Raw genomic sequence first — 8,397 nt, 5'->3', positions numbered from 1 at the left:
AATTTTTTTTTTCAGAAATTAAATGTCTGTTTAAAGTTCATTCCCTCCTGCTGTAACTAATTGAAATGAGATTTGGTTTATCTTTATGACATGGAAATGGGATTGAGTTTCATAATAATAACAATAATGATAACTAGATAGATTTTAGGAGTAGTAGTTAATAATTGTGGTAATATGGAGGAGATTAGACTTGTCTAGTGCCACCTAAACAGACCCCCATTATTTGTAGAGAAGTGTGAATGGATGTCACATGACCTAACCACCAGTTCCTAATTTTGTGTTTGTGTTCAGCATAGATGGAATTTTAGAGCAGCACCATAATGAATTGGGGCCTCAAAACAATATTCCCTCAACAATCAAAGAAAGTATTAGCACACTGGCTGAGAAATGTGTTGAAATACACTGCAGTTGTGATGAAAAGAACCTGGTCTGGGGAAAATACAAAAAGAAGGCTTTTTCTTAAGATCTTTTTCCATTAATATACCCAAGAGCAAGTCAAATACAACTGTGATTTGTATTTCATTTGTACAAATACAACAAATACAACTGTGATTTGTAATTTCTGAGTGAGGAAATGACAATAAAAAGTTTCAACCATCATTCTATTTGACCCTCACACCAGCCCTTTGAGAGTGAATAGTATTATTATCTCCATTTTACAGATAAGGTCATTGAGATTCAGAAACATAAAAGACTTGTCCAAGATCACAGAGCTAGTAAGTGGTAGACTTAACACTGAAAGTCAGATCTACCTGTCTCCAATTTCAAATTATTTTCCTTCATCACCCTATCAAGGAAATCAGGGATTATACACATTAGGTTCAGAAGTCAATAAATAACTTAGGTTTCCCTTAAATACTAACCCAAGTCAGCATCCTGCTACCAAAAAGAGGCTTATCTTATCAAGAAGATACACCAAGGATACCAACTTTCAACTGGTTTAAGGTTATGTACTGGTCTAATTCATTATTATTATTATTATTTAGATTTTTTTCATGTTTATTTATTTATTTTGAGAGAGAAAGAAACAGGGCAGAAGCAGGGGGAGAGGCGGAGAGAAAGACAGAGAGAGAGAGAGAGAGAGAGAGAGTGAGAGAGAGAGAGAGAGAGAAGAGAGAATCCCAAGCAGGATTCGCACCATCAGCATAGAGTCCAGCGTGGGGCTAGAACTCATGAACTGTCAGATCACAACCTGAGTTGAAATCAAGAGCCAGGTGCTTAACAAACTGAGCCACCCAGGTACCCCTATTATTATTATTTTAATTTGAGAGAGAGAAAGAGAGAGAGCATGAGTGGGGAGAGGGGCATAGGGGGGCAGAGAATCTCAAGCAGGCTCCATGCTCAGCATGAAGCCTGATGCAGGGCTTGATCCCACGACCCTAGCTAGGATCATGACCTGAGCCAAATTCAAGAGTTGAATGCTCAACTGACTGAGCCACCTAGGTGCCCCTGGTCTAATTTATTATTATTATTGTCAACATTTATATGATTAACGGCCATTATTTATTGAGCATCTACTCCATGCAAGATGTTGTGTATCATTCTTCATCTTCATTTTGCAGATAATTTGCATGGCTCCCAGGATCCATGGTAGCTTGACCTCTACATACCTCCCCAGACAACTTCTATTTTATTGTCTTTATTCCTGCCATAGTGAACTTCTGTCAGGCCACCAAAGACCCAGACGCTCATTCACATAGGTTGTTTTCCTTTGCATAAAACACCCTTTCCCATCCTAGCCCACCCCACCTTACCAGTTATTCTCTAGGCCTCTGATTATGTGACATTTCTCAGAAGTCTTCCCTGACTTGAAGACTGGGTGAGACATCAAATCCTGATGATATGCTATCACAGCACTTGAAGCTTTCCCTCTCAGAACATCCACTGTACTTTATGAGAAGCACATGTTTAACATTCCTGCTAGACATGCCATGAGAACAATGACTGTATCAATTATTTATCAATATTTTCCAAAGTGTAGATGGGAATAACACCATTAATACAATAAATATGTGGTTTGAATGAGCAAATGAATGGAGAAACTGAAACTCAGAGAAATAATGCAATTTAAGTGGCTCAAGAATAAGGATTCTTTCATTCATAAGTAACTGAGCGAAGTTGAGGATTAAAAACTATATATTTTAATAATATAATTTAATAATATTTTTTTCCATAAAACATATCACATTCTAATATATTATTAATTTTAATTACTACCTCTAACATACATATAATCTTAGTTATAATTTCTTCTTCATTATTATTGTTTACTGTCTCTTCCTCACCAGAATGTGAGCTTCATGAGGACAGGGATTTTTGTTATTGATCTCTCATTGTGAGTAGTACTTGCTTTATAGTAGATGCTTAATAAATATTTATTGAACTGAATCAAAGGAATTCTTAGTATGTAAAATTTTCTTAACAGTTATTAAACAAAATATATTTCTTTTAGGTACCAAAGATGACAAGTTCATTAGTTATGTGAGATGAGATATGTGATCTGAATTTTTCCCAGGTTTCCCCACTGACCAACTGTTAGAACCTCATCCCACCCTCAGCCTTGCTTCCCAATCTGTAATATAAGGTCAGGGTCCTGGTCCCTCCATCAATAGGAAGGAGTCAAGGATTTATCCTAGTCCTAAAAGTGATCAATCCTTTGATAATTTTCTAGTGAAGAGAAGAAATAGAAGAAGCTTATTCACCTCAGAAACTCTGCAAAAAGGCCAGGAAACCTGGGAATTCACCTGGCTCTATTTGCAAAAATGTGCAGAGGTGATATTTATTAAGTACTTGACACTCCAGAGAGAACACTGCTATACAAATATGTCATGCTGCTTTGAACACAAACAAGGCAGGAATCAGATTCTATCTCCTTGCTGTATCCCAAGCCAAGGTGACTGCCGTGCCTTCATCTCAATGTATTTGTATCTCATCACCAATACTCATCACCAAGGGAGCTGCTTCAGAGCTGAGCTGTAAAGATTGTGTAGAGAGCAGTGCTCAGAAGCATTGTACACCATGCCCGACTTATGCCAATGAGTTTCAACACTCATGCATTCCAGATGAGCATCAAACTCTGTGATGAATTGTAAAAATAGGAATTCAGATTGCAATGAATGCAAAAATAAATAGGTAAAGCAATGCTAAAATTACTGAATGAGATGCTGATGTGGGAAACTGTCCTCTCTATTCACAATGCAAAGGCCACAATTCATCCTCATCATCTCTTGCTTGAATTACTATAGTAGCCCTCTCACCGTTCTCCATACCACTAGTCTATCCTCTGTACTGCAGTTGTATGAATCTAAAATGCCTACCTAAACTCCCAGCACTCTTCAACATCTTCCCAACTCTCTAGGAAAACTCCATAGCATGACCTACAAGTCCCTCTGTGACCTGATTCCTGCCCATCTCTCCCATACTCATCACCTCCCACTGCTGCATATATACTCTATGCTCTAGTTACACTGAATTACATATAGTTACCCTAGTGTACCCAGTTTTTTCATGTTTCAATGCCTTTGCATATGCTGTCCCCTATGCCTAAAATGCTTTTCATTTACTTTTGCCTATTTAACTCATTCATCATTTGAGATGTATCTCTCTGGATAGTTTTCCTTGATATAATTCCATCTTGTCTGAATTAGATTCGTTAGACAAATATTTCTTTAATTCAGCAAATATTTATTGCATGCCTGCTGGTGGTAGTCTTTAAAAAATAATAATGGCTATAGATTTATTTTTATTTTTATTTTTACCATTCCTCCCATCAAGAGGAAGAGTTTATGTCCCTGGAATATGTGCAGGTTTGTGGCACAGAAATGATGCTATGTGACCTGTAAGGCTGAGTCAAAAAAACATTCAGCTTTCACCTGTAACTCTTGAAATACTCACTTTCAGATGATCCCTTCTGGGATCCTTCCTCTCAGAACCTGCCCCCATGCTGTGAGAAGCCTAAGTCACATGGACAGGCCCCATAGTAGTGTCTCTGGTCTTTAGTCCCAGCTGAGCTTATCATTTGAGTCCTCTCTGACCAGGGGCTAGAGTTGAGTGAACAGACCTATAAATGGTTCCAGCCCCAACTCGTTCAAGTATTCCCAGCTGAAATAACCCCCCCACCTCACCTGACTTCAAGAAGCAGAGACAAAACACTTCTGCTGTGGTAGGCATAATACTCAGATTGTCCCCAAGATTCCCACACACTCCCCATTGTATACCCATTCTGTATAATCCCCTTCTGATGGGAGAAGAGGATCTGTGAATATGATATGGTATCATTCCCATAATTACGTTATATGATAAATTGAAGGGATTTGCAAATATAATTTAGGTCCCAAATCAGACGATGCTGAGTTAATGAAAAGGGAGATTATCTAGGGTAGGCCTTACTTAATCAGGTAAAAGCCCTTTAAAGAGGGATTGGGCCCTTCCTGAGGAGACAGATTGCTTTGCCAACCTTGAAGAAGGAAACGACCACGTCATAAGAGGGCGATTTGGCAAAAGACTGTCCGTGGTTTTCTGGAGCTACAAGTAGCTCCCATACTGACAGCCAACAAGAAAGCATGGACCTAAGTCCTACAACCTCAAGGAACTGAATTTTGCCAACAACCATGTGATCTTGAGAAAGGCCCGCATCTTCAAAAAGAAATGCTGCCTGGCCAATGCCTTGATTACAAACTTATAAGCCTCTGAGCAGAGGACCCACCTAAGCCATGCCCAGACATCTAACCGAGTGAAATAACAGACGCCTATTATTTTAACTTGCTAAATTTCTGGTCGTTTGTTACATAGTATTAGAAAATAAATATACCTACTGTATACCCTCTCTGAATTCCTGACCACAAAGTCTGCACATATAATTACAGGAAGGTTATTTTGTACCACTAAGTTTGGGATTGTTTCTTTATGCAGCAACAGATAACAAAAACAAGCGGCTACTAAAAAGATGAGAATCCTGTCTTCATCGCATTCTTCCCTCCTGTGAGGGGGGAAGAGAGACAACAAAATACGTTAAGTAAAATAGGGAGTGTATTTGATGGGGACAAGTGCTAGGAGATGAATAAGACAGGGTATGGGGATGCTGATTTCTGGGAGTGGTTTCAGTTTTTAGGCTGAAATGTTCAATCTAGATGTTCAAAATATTTCACAACAAGGAACACTGACCAGGCAAAATGCATGTCATAACCACAGTGCTGGAGCAGGATCCTAAAGGTCACTGGCTATGCTGGGCATTAGTTGTTTAGTTTTGGAATCATGTATTTATTTGCATGTTGTTCAACCCAATAGGAATAAAGTCCTAGCCTACAGTATCCCACCTCAATCATTAATTCATTTAACTTGTGCATAACAAATATTCATTGAATGCCTGTTGCATTAAGTCATAAGAGAGATATGGAGCTTCTTGAGCATTACCCACTGAGCCCCAGGGCCCTATTGTCCAGCTGAGGAAGTGGAATGCATACATGAAGAGTATGCAGCAGTGCTAAGTTTCATGAGAATTGTTACACTGACCTGTCTTACCTACTAGACTATGGCTACAGGATTAGAGAAGAGAGAAAAGCTCAGATGATCAGGAAATCTTCTGGAGGTGGTGGGAGTGGAGCTGAATATTGAAGGATGGCTATTTCCACAGGGGACCTTATTCATCTTTGATTGCCCCCTAGTGCCCCAAACAGGGAATGTAAATGTGTGGAATATGTGCAAGCCACTAGACACAACAGCAGACAGCTAATTGATGAGTCTGTTCCCAGACTCAGCTTGAGAATCCTTCTCAACACATTTATAGCCATTGCTAAGTGATCAGAGATGACACATGAAATAAACCTCATAAGCCATCTCTGGTAGCTTAACATCTTGGACATGGTAGGTGTTAGTATTAGTTCATTAATCAATAGCCCACCTAGAAAAAAAGAGAAAACCATTTGCAAAAGCAAAAACTACTCCGGTGAGAAAAGGAACGGTCTAGGAAGGAAGTTTTGTACTGTGTTTATCCCTTCACCCATAAAGTTCTTTTACTCAAAGAAAGTCTTGGTTTGGGGTTCTCACGTCAGACTGAGGTAGGTTCAAATCCTGAATTTTCTGAATTTTTAATTTGTAATTTATATTATCTGAAGTAAGTTAATTCATCTCTCTGAATCTCAATGTTCTCACCTATAAAATGGGAATAATAGTGCCTATCTTGTATAGTTGCCTAAGAATTTTTTTTAATGTTTATTTTTTTATTTTGTGAGAGAGAGCACGAGCAGGGGAGAGGCAGAGAGAGAGGGAGAGAGGGAATCCCAAGCAGATTTCACTGTCAGCTCAGAGTCCTGTGTGGGGCTCAAATCCATGAACCATGAGATCATGAGCTGAGCTGAAATCAAGAGTCAAACACTTAACTGACTGAGCCCCCCAGGCACCCCAAGAATTTTTAAATCAAACAATGTATAAATCTTATTTCATAAATTTAGATACACAAGAAATGACTTATTATTTTATTAAATTAAATTCAACTTTAAACTCCTAGTCCCAAAAGGATGGAAAGAAATTCCATTTTTGCCATTATTAGGACTCCACATTCCCATCTCTACAAGGTCACAGAAAGGTCCCGCCAGGACACCTGCACAATCTCAGTGATTTACCTTCACAAAATCAAGAAGAGAACCTTTCTTCTGCCCCTGCTTAGCCCTGTCACACACTCTGAGGACAGGAAATGTCCAATAGATACCTGTTTGGAAAGGGGGGGCGGGGGCAGGAACCAAACCAAACTAATATGCAATAAATTGGCAAACTAATATGCCAATAAATGATCTTGCTATATCTGTTAGCCTCTACCATACTCCCTGACACCTGGTGCATGCCGATTAATTTTTCATTTACTCAACAATACTTACAAGTCTCTATTACTTGCCAGACACCATTTTTTAACTGAGGGTTTCTCAACTTCAGCACTATTGATCTTTTGGACTACAGTTTTTATTTTTTGGTGGGAGGAGGGTGTGGGTGAGAAGAGTGCTGTCCCGTGCATTGTAGGATGTTTAACAGCATCCTTGGCCTCTATCCACTAGATGCCAAGTAGTAGCTCCCATTCCAGTCATGACAACCAAAAATTTCTCCAAACATTGCCAAATGTCCCTTGGAGTGGGGGGGGGGGGGGGGGGGGAGGGCAGGGGATGGAGATGCCCCTGGCTTGGAACCCTTGGATAGGATAAACAAGAGAAAATTCCTGCCTCCATGGGGTTTATAGTCTAGGATAGACAACAAACAAACAAATTTACTTATAACCTAAATTCAGGTGTGGAGGGGTGAGGAGACTGACAGTTCCTTTCCCCCTTGCTTCTCTGAATAAATAAGAGCCAAGAACCATTTTGAAGACAGGAGCATAGGCATCAGACCCTGATGAAAAGATATTTCATTGATAAGCAAAAATCACAGAAATGGAAATTGAATGATCTGGAATAACACCAGAAAGAAATAGGGTTATGATTTAAATAACCATATTGAAGGATCAGCATTCATCCCTTTTGGACATATTCCTACGCATGGAAAAATAACCTCATCAACAGAAGCACAGGACATCCACACACTAAAGGGAAAAATTTCTCCTGCCTTCTCACCAGCTCTGGGCTATTCTTTTGAACACTTTTGGAAGAATTTAGAGAGTGCCCCCATTCAATGAGGCCTTAAATTATGAAATAAGACAAGGGCACATAAAGAATTATTTAGAATACCACTGAAATCATTTTTATCATAATGTAAAACTTGGTTGTAAAGAACTAGGTTAAAAAATCTCCTTATGTACATGGCTTTTGTACAATTTATCAAACCAGAGCAAATTTATAAATTAAATATAAACAAAACCAAAAAACTAATGAAATGCAAGTTATATAGTGGTTGTAGTTTTGCCATTCTAAACATGACCGAGTTTGCTGTGGCACACCAGTACCCCCATGATTCAGTTCTCCCGCCTCTTTTTTCTCTTAGAATTACCGTTAAACTTCTTGCTTATTCCTTTGTCCTTGGAGCAAACAGTAATATTTTAACGTGTATTTTAACGTGACCTTCCTATGGTGTCAACACATCATATTCTTTTTTTTTTTTTAATTTTTTTTAAACGTTTATTTATTTTTGAGACAGAGAGAGACAGAGCATGAACGGGGGAGGGTCAGAGAGAGGGAGACACAGAATCTGAAACAGGCTCCAGGTTCTGAGCGGTCAGCACAGAGCCCGACGCGGGGCTCGAACTCACAGACCGTGAGATCATGACCTGAGCCGAAGTCGGCCGCTTAACTGACTGAGCCATCCAGGCGCCCCCAACACATCATATTCTTATTAGGTCTACTGCTTCTATTCTTTCCTCATTAGCCCACTAAAATTACCCAATGTAAACACAAATGCAAACTTAAAAAAAGGCACCAC

This window comes from Panthera onca, chromosome C1 (assembly GCF_046562875.1).
Source record: "Panthera onca isolate mPanOnc1 chromosome C1, mPanOnc1 haplotype 2, whole genome shotgun sequence".
NCBI lineage: Eukaryota > Metazoa > Chordata > Mammalia > Carnivora > Felidae > Panthera > Panthera onca.
The sequence above is the reverse complement of the archived record's forward strand: the minus strand, read 5'-3'. Positions refer to the sequence as shown.